The sequence below is a fragment of the Ammodytes marinus genome (genome assembly GCF_949987685.1).
Source record: "Ammodytes marinus genome assembly, chromosome: 8".
In the NCBI taxonomy this organism is placed as follows: Eukaryota; Metazoa; Chordata; class Actinopteri; order Uranoscopiformes; family Ammodytidae; genus Ammodytes; species Ammodytes marinus.
The window spans coordinates 26,184,783-26,201,216 of NC_137212.1; positions in this window are offsets into that span (position 1 = coordinate 26,184,783).

The following is a 16,434-nucleotide window of genomic DNA, read 5'->3' on the forward strand; positions in this document are numbered from 1 at the left end:
CTGTTATGCTGAAGCTTATGATACAAGTTGTGTTGCAGCAGCGATAACCTTAGACAGTGCCCACCATTAATAATGAAGCAGGGTGTCTGTTAAGGCTCGGATGTATTCTGACCAGCAATTTTTTACAGCGTGAGCTAAACAATAAAGGTGTTTTTCTGTAGCAAATATCTAAAGTATCTATAATATGCTCTAATAAAAAAATTTAAAAAATGAAGTAGGCGTAATGAAAGTATATGGCACATTGTTTAACACTTACTGGACATTTTTTCCAGGGTGTTGCTTATGGTTAGTTGCGTGACGAGAAAATCAAATATTCCCGATGTTCTCTGCTGCCTCTCAAGTCTGATGTGTGTGAGTGCTGAATCGTTAAGTTTCACAGCAAGATGTCTGCTGTGGTGTGTGTGTGTGGGACACAGGGAGGGCACTGGAGTCTGGTGGCATTTGACACTCCAGTGAGAAAGAGATAAATGCCTTTTCCTTCCAAAAGGTTTACCACACAGCCATCAACAAGAATCAACAGTGGTGAGAGAAAACCAGTGGCCATGCTCAATGTGTGCCCCTCACATTGATACAAAAGAATACGATCATACTGTAATATAATACGCATTCGTGACAATCCCTACGACTATACACACTTTACTCTGGCACCGCTTCTAAAAGGAATATCTGTTCAACTGATCCACATTAGCAAAAGCTGAGATGACATCCACACACATTGCAGCGCACAGTATTATGTCTCTTATGTGCTACATGTATCTAGCAAGGGGAAAGAAAAAGAAAAATGAAAAAGGCTGCTGACACTTAGACTGTCATACAGATCCGTTTTGAATGTAAGTGATGTGTATAAATAAAATAGCAATCCTCTCATTCAAATAAATACACGCCCGTTGACAATTTCATGAACAACATATTTCATTTCCTGCTGTGTGTTGATGAAATGCAGCTGTAGGGCTGCTGACCTCATTAAGTGGAATGGTAATTCACATGAAATACAGTTTTCTGTTGATCTGTATTATAGCTATTGCTGAGAATATGCCACTTCCTAAATCTGTTTCCAAAATCAATACATTCTACTATGTAGGCAGTGGTATGCCTTTACTGATACACTCTCCATTTGATTATGAGTCCTATGTACCCAAACTAAAACTCTAACGTTTTAAGGAAAGCTGCCTACATTTGAGCCAGCTAATTATCTTATGTTGAGATTATAATGTATCACTCATATGAACTGAAAAGGTATATTTCATATGTGTAAACAAAAATACAATATTGAGTTCTACATACTAAGAATTTCAAACAACAACACTTGACTTGTCAACTGATTCTCTGTCATACAGATAACAAACAAAAGCAAGCTGGCCAAAATGTGTATTCAAACATTAAAGATTTTTGAAACTACCTGAAAAAAAATTTCTGAAAAAAAAATTATAATATGGCACAACATTTACTTTTTGGAGTTCTTAGTATGTGGATCTCAAACCTTAAAAGATATAATTACATATTAATTATTATCTCAACAAAATATCATGAGTTGTTTTCTAAAAATAACATTCCCATTGCACGTCATTTCAGGCAGCAATCATGTTCCCTACACAAAGTAATAGGAAAGAAACTGATTAGGAGGTAGTAATGGTGATAGTTACAAAGCCATAATACTTGACAACATTAACACTTAAATGCATGAGTGGGTCCAAAAGGGTTGTTTTCTTTCAAAATCTTGGTAAGGAAAAATTACCATTTCATATTCTAGCTGTTTCTAAAAAAAAAACATGTTCCTATATCATCCCAATACAAAACATTATCCACCATATGCAAGTAAAATCAAAGTAAAGGGAAACCATGACTATTACACAGGTATGTAGATAATGCCAAAATGACACAGCAGAATGTACACACAATACGACATTGCTTCCAATGGAGTTAACACAAACGGGCATGTTGCCTGTGCCAGCCAGGTTGTCATCATTAAAAGCAGACCCCTCTCTTTGTTAAGTTCATTGTTTGTTTTTTTGCAGTCTCAACTACATTGTATGAAGAGCTCTGAAGAGCGCCAGCACGCTGTATATGAAGGGGGCTAAAATGTCAAGTATTTTAAGTTGAGGGCACTCGAGGATGACTGGAGGATATTAGGAAATTAATTATCCTGTAAAGTACATTTTTATGCCGCGGATAAAAAACTGACACGTTGATTAATGAGCCTCAAGGTGTTTGCTTGTAGGAATATCAATTCATTTTTTTAACATCCGAGTGGAGTCATTAAAATGAATGAGAAGACCTTGACTTAGCAAACCCCAACCAACACGCAGAGAATCACAGTGTGTGTGTGTGTGAGAGAGAGAGAGAGATAGAGAAGGTCAGAGAGAGAGAGAGAAAAAGAGAAAAAGAGAGAGAGCCCAGGTCACATGCTCTGCCCCGCCCCCGTAAGGCAGCGCTCCACATCAAACCCACATGGCGGGCCAATTAGCAACACGGGCCACGCACTACCCCTCTTTATTTACCTCTTTAATCAAGCTCAATCATCACCTTCATCTCTCCATGAAAGGACAACGCGGGGAGATGAGCAGCGTGAATGGAGTAGATAATAATAAGAGTATATTAAAGATATGGTAAGGTGTCACCCCTAAACTGCATTTCTCTTTATTTAGAGAACTCAACAAGTGCACAGATATGAACTGGCCTTCTACCCCTCCCTTAGTGATACACTTGATCCTTTGCATTTGGGCTACTTGCTATAGGGTTGAAGAAACGCCTTGCACCATTCTGATTATTTAAGATGGGCTTAACGTTGCATCTTGCGAAACACACTGGCCCTGCGTTCCGAATCGCATACTTTTTTTTCTTCTATTCCACATACTACATCTGACGATATAAATAATCTAGTTAGGATGCAGTATGCTACAATTGGGACATACTTTTACTTATTCTCTTGCTTTTATATCCGTCGCATCCCCTGTTGTTTTCAAACGGAGGCTCCATCGATGTGACGTCACTTCACGTGCGCGCCGGATTGTGGGTCAGAATCGCCCAACTAGGATGCAGTCAACACTAACAATCTTGGCCGGATGAAGTAGGACATCCGGGTACTTCTAACCATACTAAAACTGGCCACAAGACAATCGGACATCCTAAATCTACATACAGTACTATATAGTAGAAAGTATGCGATTCGGAACCGAGGGCATGTTTCAAAAACAATCTCAAAGCCCCCCACTCAATTAGGCCAGAGCAGCAGAGTGGAGGATAGACAGAAAGGTAGCGGGCCTTGGAGAGAGGGGGGGGGGGGGGGGGGGCTCCTCTGGTAATGACAGCACAATGAACAACAGGGCCAGGTATCAAGGGCAAGCTGTTTCTCAAGACTTACGGCACCGACTGTTTTTGGCCTGCCCCTCACACTCGACCCTGGTGTCATCCCGTTCTCTTCAAAAAACTAGGAAGGCAAAAAGCTGTTTGCAGCAGACACGTTCAACAGCACTGTGTGGATACAGTATGTGAAGGAAATGCAGGAAAAGCTAAACAGGCCCAGAAAGGAGACACCTTTCACAATGGCGGAATCAATGACAACAAAGGCAGCTCTACCCACCGACGTGTGCTCTGACGGCCAACTAATACAGGCTACATTAAAGGGTTTAATACAACATGTACAAGTTGTCACATTTACATTTCTATTAATGAAATGACGGATCCATAATGTGAAAAGGAATAATTGAATCTACTGGATGACGGATGTCTTTTCTTTAGCCTATGAATCAGTATAGCATATGGAGCTTTGATATACTGTATGCTCTGTTGTCTATCATAATATAAACTAGCAAATCTTATTCATTTTTGGCATTAAGAGACATTTTACTTTGATCTTTGGTTTAAGTTGAATGCTATGCTATAATCAAAGAACAGTAACAGAGCAGAAATATATATATATATGCAGCATAATATGCAGATCAAGGATAATCATGTCTTTTGACGAATACTTCTCTATAGAGTGTGCTTTGATAACCCAAGAAGGAAGCATTAAAAATAACTCACGGCATTTCACGTATTTAGCATTTTGTAAGCAGGGAGAATACACACAAATGTAATGGAGAAATAGCCAAAATGGCTTTAGGATACTTACAACTCTTTTGGAAATAAGACGTATACACACAGAGCATAGACAGTGGATTATGGCCCTGTCCACTTAAACAGGTGTTTTCGTTTACCTGTGTATATCATTTTCTGTGAGGTATGGCCTTTTTCAACATCCCAACCAGGCCCAGCGGATATTATTGAATCCGTTGGGACAAGAAAACCGGAAGCACAGACTGGCCTCATGACTTTAATTTGCGCATTGGAAGTTGTTGTTTCCATCTACTGAGCATGCTCCACCCCAGCTCAAGAAGACGCCGGATGCGCAAACTCAAAATGATCTTCTGCGATGTCTGACGTGACACATTATTGCCACCAACGGACCTGGCAATATTAGGTCAGCATTTTTTTTTTTTTTTTTTTTTTTTTTGCATTGTCGCGTGTAGGGAGAGATTTTCTAAAACACTGCCCTGTGTATGAAAACATTTCTGCAAACGTTTTTTTTAAAGATATCCCTGTACGTGGAGCCATGGCCTAAATGTCTATCGATTACAAATAAATGTGTGTGATTGGTGAATGTAGAAAACACTGAATTGTGAAATGGCAACCTGGCATCACTTAAATCTCTTTAAATGTCTCTCCTTACTATAGACGTGGCTGGTCCCCTGCTGTTGGGCTTGTTGGGAGCCCAACACTCCACTGCTAAGCATGGGGTATATATACAGTATATACTGTATGACATCCATCATTGGTTGTAGATCCCACTGACAATGACCAAAGCATTACTCACACACATTGCAATACCAACCCGCAGCTCTTGAAAGTCTTGTTGTTTTTGTGTCTCAATTTGTGTCAGGGGCCTCTCCACATGTAACCCAGCAATGCTTCAAAAAGACTCCGGAGGGCTAGGTGTTACCTACATGGGAACAGTGGTGCAAAGCCATCTTAAATAAGCAAGCTACTTTAGCATTGGCCCTCGGTGGCAGCAGCAGGATCATTATTTTCAGGTGGAAAAATCCAGTTTGACAGATTGAACCGCGGCCTCAGAGACACACATCGCTGATACGCCGCATAACGAGATCTCTGAAGAGTGAAACACACACTCATTACATATCAAAACAAGACTGGGAGGAAGGATTTATTTGTTTTGTTGCAGTGCTGGGGTGATGATTCTATTTCATGAGAGACAAAGCCACAGACAGACACACACAGACACACACACACACAGGTTCAGGGGGGTGTTATCACAGGCCCCACTGATGGCTTACAGTCCTAAGCAACCCAGTGCTGTATACCCCCCCAATGTGGGAATACCACGGGATCAGCAGAGATGTCAGACCAATTTAATGGGCGAGTCACTTAGGTGTTATTAAAGTGTTGCCTGTTGCTGCAGACTGGGCTGGCTGTGATGTGGTGCTAAAAGAGCAAACTTCAAATGACCAGCATGGAGGAACAATTCTACCCAATGTGATTTTCTCTTCTAATTTGCTTTTGTTCTATTTCTTCTCTCCTAAATTCTCCAGATCAGTATGTAGCAGTATTATTGTTGATCCCTGATTGTTATATTAGTCTATTGTATTTTAGTTAGATTTTTTTTTCGGATTAATTCTGAGCAAGCCCCTGCAGGTAAATAGGTTAACATTGTTTAACTGATTGATAGCATCATGAAACTTTGCCAGTTGATTACTGACATTAAAACACTGATTTATGTGTATCAGTCTTCTCAGAATTGTTTGAATAAATATGCAAAATCACTTTGTGTCAGAATCAGTAAATCTCTCACGATCCATAACCATTCGTAATGTGTGTGTGTGTGTGCATACAATAAATCTGGTGATAATACACGGTCTAGGCTCTGTAAACGGGCATGTTTTTGGCAACGGTGGGCCCCTTTATTGACATACCCCTTTGTTCACAAACCCATTTACAGAGCCTAAGCTGTGTGTTAACACTAGATTTATTTTTCAGTACGTATAGGAAACAGATCGTTAGGAGATATTTCACTGATTTTGATTAAAGTGATTTTGACAATAAGCGTTCTCCTGAATCGCTGACTCCACCTTTGAGTAGGACAGCAATTAGTTCACTTGTCCAACATTGTCATTACATTTTTTATGCATGTTTTCACTGTCATTGTAAGCTCCATGACTCCCAATATAAGAATTGTGAAGAGTACAACATGTGTAGTTAAGAGGGCAGCTATTATAGGCTATACCTGTGAGCCTCTGTATGGCCAGAGAGAAACATGACCAGCCGAGGGGAGGGGTCTTAAACCCTGACGTCCGTCATCACTGATTAATGTCTGACCTGGTGATTGTCATCAGGTGTGATGGCTCTGGTGTTCCAAGGGGGTCAGCCTGTTACTGCAGTTTAACCTTGGTTCTACCTCCCTCCCCTGTCCTATTGCCCTGCTCTCTAGTGTGCATCCATCCACTATACTGTGTTCATCTTCAACCCTTCTAAAAGTGTGTTCAAACTGAATCCAGAGCAAACTTTAGAGGCTCGAGACTGCAAACAATGAAAGTATATGAAGAGTAGGGTTGTGTATTGGCAAGGACTTAACGATACATGGCTCATAATATGATATATCAAGCTATAGTGTTATTCAATGCATATTGCAATATATTGAAATGAAAGTGGCTGTGTAAAATCTGGGTGGTCTTAATACATGACATCACATACTGTGTTGATATTTAAGCGTAAACTTGAATTCAAAACCCCGCAATGTGAGGCAACTACTCGTACTGCAACATTAATAACATAAACCTCTTGTTAAAAAGTATTGAGATCATTTTGAATATACAAGTACTCTCAAAGACAGTGAGGTTTACTCAGGTACCACGCAGTTAGTGTGTACTTTGCTATAGCAAGCTAACAGCTACGGCTAACATACTGTGTATGTGCTTGTGTATTGCAGATGGGTGGCGATGACTGCACAACGTATAGTTGTAGTAGTTGTCTATTCCAATCCTCAACCACAGTGGTGACACATGTGTGAAACATTTCTGTACTGGACAATTCAACAGTGAGAGGTCTTCTCAGAGGAGATTCAGCGGAGTCTTTAGATCAGACAATACTCATAATATATACGAGTATATTAACTATATAATATACTTATTTTGTTTTGGAAGGCAATGAAAACCTAAATATGATTACGTATTAAGATCTAGCTGTGCAGCACTGAAAACTTTCCCAAATGCCCAGAAATGTATACATGTCTTTTCTGTCCTTGTGCAAACAATATGCCTCTCTTTTAACCAAAGAAGAGAAGTAAGTAATGTGGTTCTTTTATCTAACTTCCTGTCAGTGACTGCAGTTAGCAGTCCCCTCCCTCGTCCCTACGTCATCACCACATGAACACGCAGCCGTCTTCGTCAGATTGTGCCGCGATAGAGAGCAGCGAGTCATCGTTCACGGGCACAGAGACCTGCCTCTTTATAGCGCTATGTAGCCTGATTGGAGAAAACAAGCACATTTTAACTGGCAAATACTGCAAAGCTGAATGACTGGGAGACCTGTGTTATGAACTGTGCATACTGTTTAAGTGATTGCTGTATGAATATGGAGAGATTGTACACGTATATCAACAAAAAAAATTCACTTACTTCTCCTTTAAGTTTGCCACTGAATAACTTTATCCTTTCAACTTTACTTCTAATATTTTTTATTTTTTTTGTAATTGACTTTCAAACAGTCTCTTGGCTTCAATTAAACTGACATGGCCCTTTGATTTAAGTTGCAAGGTAAGAAGAAGAAAAAACACACCTCTGTATCAATCAATTTGCCTAACTCCTTTCATTTGTAAAGAAAAAAAGCATGTAAAATATACTTTGGCACCTGATGGTGGGGGAGCAAGGCTAAATCAAAGTGTATTAATAATTAACTCTAATTAGCGCTGTGTGGGAGAGGTGTGATGCCTGTTTGGATGGCAGCGCTCCGCTCCTTTCCCTGAACCTTCTGCCTGTTTCTCCAGATGATCCACACACACAGACACACACACACACACACACACACACACACACACACACACACACACACACACACACACACACACACACACACACACACACACACACACACACACACACACACACACACAGATGACAGACTGAGACTAATGCTTCACAGAGGAACGGCGCCGGGTCAAAGAGACAGCACTGACTTTTATTATATCTTCTTTTTTTATTTATTATGTTACAACCAGTAAAAACTGGTTAAAGGGAGGGAAAAAAGAAAGAGAAAAAGTGTAGCCATTTGTTAGGACTTCAAGTTAATTATAAGGAGCTTGTTGTGAGATGACGTGGGGGCACCTGCATGCACACAGGGAGCTTTTATTAACCAGAGCGAGAGCATTACGGGTTCAACTGCTGAAAACAGGAGCTGAAAGGAGCCTTAATTAATGTCTCAGCAGGGTGTTTGGAAGAGAACATTGAGGCAGAGTTTAAAAACCCCCCTCACACACACAGGCACATCCCAGACCGGAGCTTCTGCTAGCTGGGAGAGCATTTTCATTTCACACAATTGCATCATCTCGGATTATTATCTAACAAGCACAGAGTGTCACTGAGCCAATAAACATCTCTCTAGGACCTCCAGGGGGAAATTAGTTATCTTTCCTCACGACCCAGAGTGTACAAAAAGAAATGAGACAAAAACATTCACCCAATTCCTTTTTTTTTTTTGAAGAAGAAGAAGAAGCAGGGACATGCCTTCACTGAATTAGTCCTAATTATAACTGCGTATTGTTGTACAAAGCACCTAGATCTTTTTTTTCCCCCCACAGATACAGCTTTGCTCACAAAAGACAATTCATCGTATATTTTTTTTTTTTGGGGGGGGGGGGGGGTGAAAATCTGATTACAGCTATAACACTTTGACCCTTTTTTTGCCGTGATGAATCGGGCGAGTCACGTATGCGGATTTTGATTTATCTCCCTGACCTTTGTGTATGCAAAGGAGACACGTTCTGTATTAGCCAGAATGTGACACGTCAGAAAAAGAGGTCAGGCCTGGGAGAAAAACAAGCCTCCCTACCTCCCTCGCGCTCTGTGATGAGCCTATTGTTTTTTGCCTGGCCAGTGGCTGGCTGCTGTTATATCGCTGAGCACTGGAACTTTACTTCAAAACACAAGGCAAAACAGATACTGTAAGAGTAGGCAGCGATATTAATGCAATATTTATATGAAATAAACAGGGTTTTGTAGTACATCATTATCTTTTTTGATAAATATTTTGTTTTCAAATCTGAAATTAAAATGCATTTTGTTGTTGTTTTTTAAAGTTTTAATTCATTGTATGCAGTGATTGGGTCCCCTACATTAGAATTTTCATAAGGAGCTTTACCTTTTGGTTCTGACAGAAAATGTGAGTGCTGTTATTTGATTGGTCCAGCATCAGCGTGTATGAAAAAAAAAACTTAACATAATAATAATATCATAATACCCTTTCAACACATGATATCGTTTCGATAATTTTTTGTTAGCCGCTACTAACTGTTTGCTATATTTGATCACTTTCCTGTGTTGCTGTGAGACTGTGAATTACTTTAGATCATGATTCAAACCACATGAGCGCTAATGTTACAGGTATGGAAGGCCAGGGAAGCTAAATTGTCAATTTAATGTGTTTTGGCCTGTGATGCTTTCCGTATACAAGAAGTAGCAAACCATTGTGAGCTTTTACCATCTGGTCATTTGCTGTGACATCTGAACCCAAAAAAAACAGAAAGCTAACAATAGGGTCCTACTACGACAACCCCAAAACTGAAACAACTCAAATGTTATTGAACTGCTTCCATAGGAGGCATTTATAAGGAGGCCTGAATCTTACATGCTTGTTCTTAATATAAGCAAATACATATTTATATATTTTACTTACATTTCTATCACTAAATGGAATGATTTTAATTCATTTTCAGTTTTGTCCCTTAGGCCTACAGCATTACCATCTTATCTTTTTTCTTTTACATCAATGTAATGTGTAACATGACCTGGGAATATGAGCGCGGCACCACAATATAGGATTCATTTTGCCCCTGGATTACAACAAAACCTACTCAAAATAGAATGGCTCAGCAGTGCATAGATAACAATACATACATTATACCTTGTTGTAAATCCAACATCAGGACTGGATTAAGTCTATGAGATGTGTGGACGTGTGTGTGTGTGTGTGTGTGTGTGTGTGTGTGTGTGTGTGTGTGTGTGTGTGTGTGTGTGTGTGTGTGTGTGTGTGTGTGTGTGTGTGTGTGTGTGTGTGTGTGTGTGTGTGTGTGTGTGTGTGTGTGTGTGTGTGTGTGAGGGGATGGCAGCGAGCACTTTAAATATTAATACCTTTTTTTTGTGTTGCCGTACTTCAAAAAGGCGACAATAATGCAGGGTTGCAAGGAGGCACCTACTCTCAGAGGAGAGGTCCATAGAGACAATGAAAGGAGAGATTGTCCTGTTATAATTAAACATGCATGGGCACTTCTTCTTTCTTTTTCACAGACACTGTTTGTTCCACTGGCCTGGGTTTTGACAGGACGCCAAAACAAGCCCAGGTGGAGCGGGGCGTGCAAACAAGCTTGTGAGTACAGGCATGAAACACACAAATTAGCACCTAGACCAGATGAATATGCAAGGAGGCTGGGACCGGGGCCAGCAAACGCCCCCTTCCATGATCACAGCCAAGTCAGGTGAAAGTAAACAGACAAACAAAGAGCGGGCCTGTGTTTCTCCAAGTGCATTTTTGAGTCTTTTTAGGTTGACTTTTGCTAAAAAAAAATATCTGATTATCTGACACACAGTATATTATGTACTTCATCGTGACGCCATCAAACAGGCTTCAGGACTATCACTATCGCTCTATAACACTCATTTATCAGAGATAGAAGCTGAGAAAGCAATATGCAGTTGAGTTTAAAAAATATGAGATTGTGGCCTTTTGGTATTTCATTCAACCCTGCTACAACACCAGGCACGTGCACAGATAGGACCCAAAGGGGGCTTCAGCACCTGTCCAAAAGTGCCATTAATCAAATAAATAAATGCATATGTCAATTTATCAAATATAAAGACAGAAAAATCTAGAAATCCATGTAAAATATGCCTTATCAATTAGTCCGCATGCCCTCCCTCTGAAATCAACTGTTTTCATTATGAAACCAGCCGAAACAACACTAACTTTTTATGATATCACTTTTGAAAACAAATGTAGTGGTCAGTAGGATTATGGTTGTAATTTCCTCATTATTAACATCTAGTAGTCTGTACTTGCTAGCAATCAAGCTAGTCTTATTAAGATTAGACAAGCTGTCGACCTGTGATGCAGGGCGACTTACATTTATTTCTAGACAATAGTCAGATAGAGTAATGGCACATCGATGAAGACAATGTGACAAGTGTTCCTGTTTAAAATTAAAATACAATTATTTTTGTTTGTTTGAGCCCGCTGCACCCCTGAACTGTCCTTGCACGTCCCTGCTCGACAACCATCCTGCTACTACATCCGGTAATTGATGCAAGACAGTCTGAAACATTGGTCAGCGGGTGGCAAACCATTTGTGAATACAGGCCTGCCAAGCCTTAAAGAGAAAAACAATAACAAGGCAAGAAGTGCTGGGTAGACACCACCAGACAGATATTGGAGTGCGGTGATGATGGATGGGACGGGGAGCTGGTGGTGGGAGAGGTAGAGAGGGAAAAACACAAGACTGGAAAAAAAATGGATAGAATGGAAAGAGAAAGGAGACAGGGGGGAGAGGGGGAGCTGTAGGAGACGGATGGAGAAGGAGTGAGTGCTCGGCAGTCGGCGGTCCCACCAGAGAGTTAAGGTAACGTGAAGCTGAGTGAGTGAGCTCAGGCACAGTCCAGGGACATCTCGCAGGGTTTTTTATTTTTTATTTATTTTTTTGTCCACAGGGCCGGACACTTCAGAGTGCATGTCAGGTCCCTGGTGCAATCCCCCCCCCCCCCCCCCAGTAGCCCATGTCTACCTTGACATAAGTCTAGCCTCCCAAAAGATCCACAGCATCTGCTCAGCTACAGTTAGAAGGTCCAGGAATTCCTTCCCCCCCCCCGCCCCCCACCCCTTTACATCACGTGACCTTCTCCTGGTTTCCACCTCCACTCTGGACTTCTCCTAAAAAGCCAGCGTTTACACTCCTTTACTCGTCCACTTGGCGGGACAGGGAGACCAGTGCTGCAGAAAGCGGCAATGGCAGAGAGGCACAGCGGAACCTTTTTCCACATGAGTTTACCCGTTAAGGGGCTGTTCTAAAATAAAGCCCTCTTAGTCACACATGAACTGAGGGCTGAATTATGGATGGGGGGGAGAGGGGTCTCGGTGATGAAGTTGCGGGATATCTTAATGACACCCAACACGTCTCCCCTTGACTCCCCAAGCTGCCGTAAATTAGCTAGAGCTCTCATAATTAAACCGGGGGAAAAGAACAAGCTCGGTCATCAATAAGTCATCGCCGGGCGGCTTCAATTTACTATAGCCTGCACTCACTGATTGTGTCGTCTAAAGTGATTCCGCACGCTCCTCGGGGCGGGTATATATACACTCTGCCCTAAAGTGTGCTTTCAACCGCAGGCCTCACCTTATAACACATACCGAATGAATAACTTACACTACTGTTACTGTGGATTTAACCACAATAAGCAATGGTAAATAATGAAATAAAAATACTCCCATCTTTTTTCCGCTATAAAGATATAGTGCGTAACTTATGTTGTCACCCCCCCGTGAGGAATTCTGAGAAATTACAACAACACTGTCAAGTCATTTCGACGATTGGGCACGAATCCAATTCATTTAGTTGAGAAAGTTACGCATTGTGGCTTTAAAAATAACTCAATTTCCCATCAACCCGTGGCGACAAACGCTGTCCCAGGCCATGTAATGTAACACCGTCGGCTCACTCCACCGCTCCATCGGGCAACTTCAACCCAAGCGTAGGATAATGCAGAACAAAGCCAAAAGAGGCGAAAAGAGGGAAGCGTCCATTTATTTGCGTTAGAAAAGCTGCATGCCGCCGTCCTAAATAAGTTTGCAGTGTATACTTCAACACCCCATCTAACATTCATGTCTCCTTTTTATGCTTTTATCACCTCGGATAGGCCTGACTCAGCCAACCGTGTACACACTCCCCTTATCTGCCAGTTCCAGGAACATCTAGCCACAGTAAAAACACATCCAGCGCTGCCTGCGTGTCGCCAACTTTGGCTTTTTCCTTTACCATTTAGTGACACAAACATCAAGGTGAATTACATGGCTGATATGTAACAAATGGTGACCCGGGCGGTAGGTTTTTTTCTTTTTTTCACCACATTCAGTTTTCTGCACTTAAGGCGAGACACAGCAGGTGAGTGAATACGGTCACATTTCTAACTTAGATAAGATACAGTATCATCATGAAACTTAGCCAGTTGATTACTAACATTAAAACTATTATTTGTTGAACAATGTTTTGAATAAATGTGCACATTTGGCATTCTGTAAGTGTCCATGTCTACATTTGCATCTCTCAGACTCTTTATAAACCAACAATCTAGAAGTCAGATAAAGCCAGAGATAAAATCTTTATTTCACTGTATACAACATGTTAGAGTCCAACGTTTTTACTGAACCTATTCTGGATACAGACTTTCTTTGCTTTATAAATGAATAAAATACTGTTGTACAGCTCTTAAAAATGTGTTTTCAGCATGTATTGAAAGAAGAAAATGTATGATAAATCAGAGGATCACCAACATATGAACACATCTTTCTGTCAGAATAGTACTAAGAATGATTATGGAAAGTTTAAAAGCATATTTGAGTGATCGTAATCTAGAACACTTTTTGTCAAAATCAGCTAATATCTACTCATTATTCACTTCCGATGTCAGGGGTTTGCACACAAAGGCACGGCCACTCGCTCTGAGCGTACAATATTGCAGCGGTTAGTATAAACATAAACAAACGTTCGGCAAATGTTAGCTGGAGATCGCTTAGCTTTCCTGTAATTTAGAAGTGCTTTAGAAGTTGAGATTTTTGGGTCAGAGTATTGACCAAAACTAATGCTGCGATAATAATGCAGAAATTAAGGAAGGAGTAGATAGAAAAAAGTTTATTAAGAACTTCTTCTTAACCTTTATTTATACAGGTAAATCCCATTGAGACCGAAGACTCTTTTAAAAGGGAGACCTGTTTTCCTTTCCCACGTTACCATTCACACACACATTCATACACCGATAGCAGGCTAACTATCGACATTCACACGAGGCAAGGTGGGTGAAGTGTCTTGCCTAAGGACACAACAACCATGACACAGGTGGCAGGGCGGGGATCGAACCTCCAACCCTTTGATCATCAGCCGACCCGCTCTACCACCTGAGCCACAGTCGCCCTGAACATGCACTGTGATTTACAAAGACAAAATAATTGTGGCCGTTGTGATTGCCTTTATATTAAATATGTTTGAAAAGCAGGTGTTAAACGTGTGCACACATAAAGAACAACGGATAAGGTTTTTTGGATTGACATGAACTCAAATAATCCAGACATATCGCCCATCAATGGCATTTTGGAGCTTTTGGATGAGTTAAAGGCTTATTTGTAGCCACTCACAAGAAAGACTCACACGATACCTGCCGTGCCAAATGGCATTTCCTCTCATATGGATCGTTCCAGCGCACTGTAACTATTTACTACTAGCGTCTCCAACAGCAGTTTGTAAGTTGTATTCTACTGTCCCGAGTCCTAAATGTTATATCAGGCATGGGGCAGGTGAGCACTCGGGACACACAGAATGAAGCCAAACGGGGCTTTGACGCGGTTGCTGTTTCCAACAGGAGCGACTGTACTCATGTGCAACCTGTTTAATTTGGCAGAGCTTAAGTTATAAGATATTCTTTATTGTGTTCGTATTCTGATGTCCTGCCATATTCTCTTCATTTCACCAGGCCTTGATGTTTTACCCACAGCATTTATTTTCTCACATACTCTCCCATATCGCGTTTCTTTGAGTGTAATTAAGATAAATTGTCTGTAGATCAGTAGATTGTCTGACAACAGTGCGTGTGTTTTCCTATCCAATAACACCTCTAATTCCATAAAACCCCTCCAATAAACCCCTGTATGTACATTTTGGATGTTTTATTGATACAAGTATGAAAGAAAACAAAAGATCGAACATCTAGAAATTGTCCAGTGCATGAAAAACATGTTTTTTCTGGTATTGCCTTTAAATAGTGTGACATTACGTCAAAGCCACTGCATTTCATTTCAGGAATCATTTTCAAGAAAATCAAATTAAAGGATTTTAATTAATTAATTTATTTTCCATAAAAGAATCAAGCCAAGCTCTTATATTGATGTCAAGCAATAGTGCCTTTTAACACCCAACAGTGTATTCAATGCCTTGCAACCCAGTCATTTCCCTTTAAATGAGCTCTGTGCACTAAATGAAAGATAGCCATATTCAGTTTGGAGTGTTAAAGCGTGTCCCACAAGCATTTGCATGAAAGAAAGCAAGCGTACGGCTGGAGGCCTAGGCTGAGAGAGGAGGGGTGTGAATAGAGTGCAGGAGTCGGGATGATTGAACTTGGCTGTCTTTGGGGAGGGGAGGGGGGGGGAAAGAGTACAGTAACATGTGCTAATCCTAATCAGGCCCTGTTCCCTGCCATGTAATGGAGTAAGGAACAAGCCTTAACCCTCTGTGCTGGACACGGCGCGGCTACATTAAGTGAATAATGTTTTTCCCAGCGTAGGACAAGGTTTTTTTTTTTTCATTCCGCTCCACACGCATGGGGCAGGAAGAGGAAGCTGTCACTGTGAATTAAACACGCAGCACGCCATGCAAACACATAGCTGCTGCTGCTGCTGTAATTGGAAGTAAAGAAAAAGTGAGCGCGCGGTGAGGGGAAGAGAGAGAGAGGGGGGGGGGGGGAGGAGGCTTTTTAAAAAATAACACCGGGCTCACTACTCCTACATCAACCCAGCCACACCGCTGTGTTTGAGACATTATGAGAGCTTTTAGCAAACTGTCAACCTTCAGGACAAAAGGGATTCTTACACTCTCTGTCCTCCGGAGGGCTGCTTTTATTTACTCATTCCTCTTAGCATGGCTCTGTGGCTGGCCCAGGAAAGAGAGGCCGCTGGTAGATGTGGATATGCTCTGAGCGCTGTTGCAGTGTTTTCTTGGAAAAAAAAGGGGGGAGAAAAGAGAGAGAGAGAGAGACGGAGAGAGAGATAGAGAGCTAGCAGTTTACCTGATCATATCGACAACTCTACTGTAAAATCTCCCCGGCAATGGGAAGGGTCACGCGGACTAGATGTTTTCTTATTGTCTCGTTGCATTCACTTCCATCTCGGAAGAGAGAGCAGGGGCTAAAATCTCAGAGT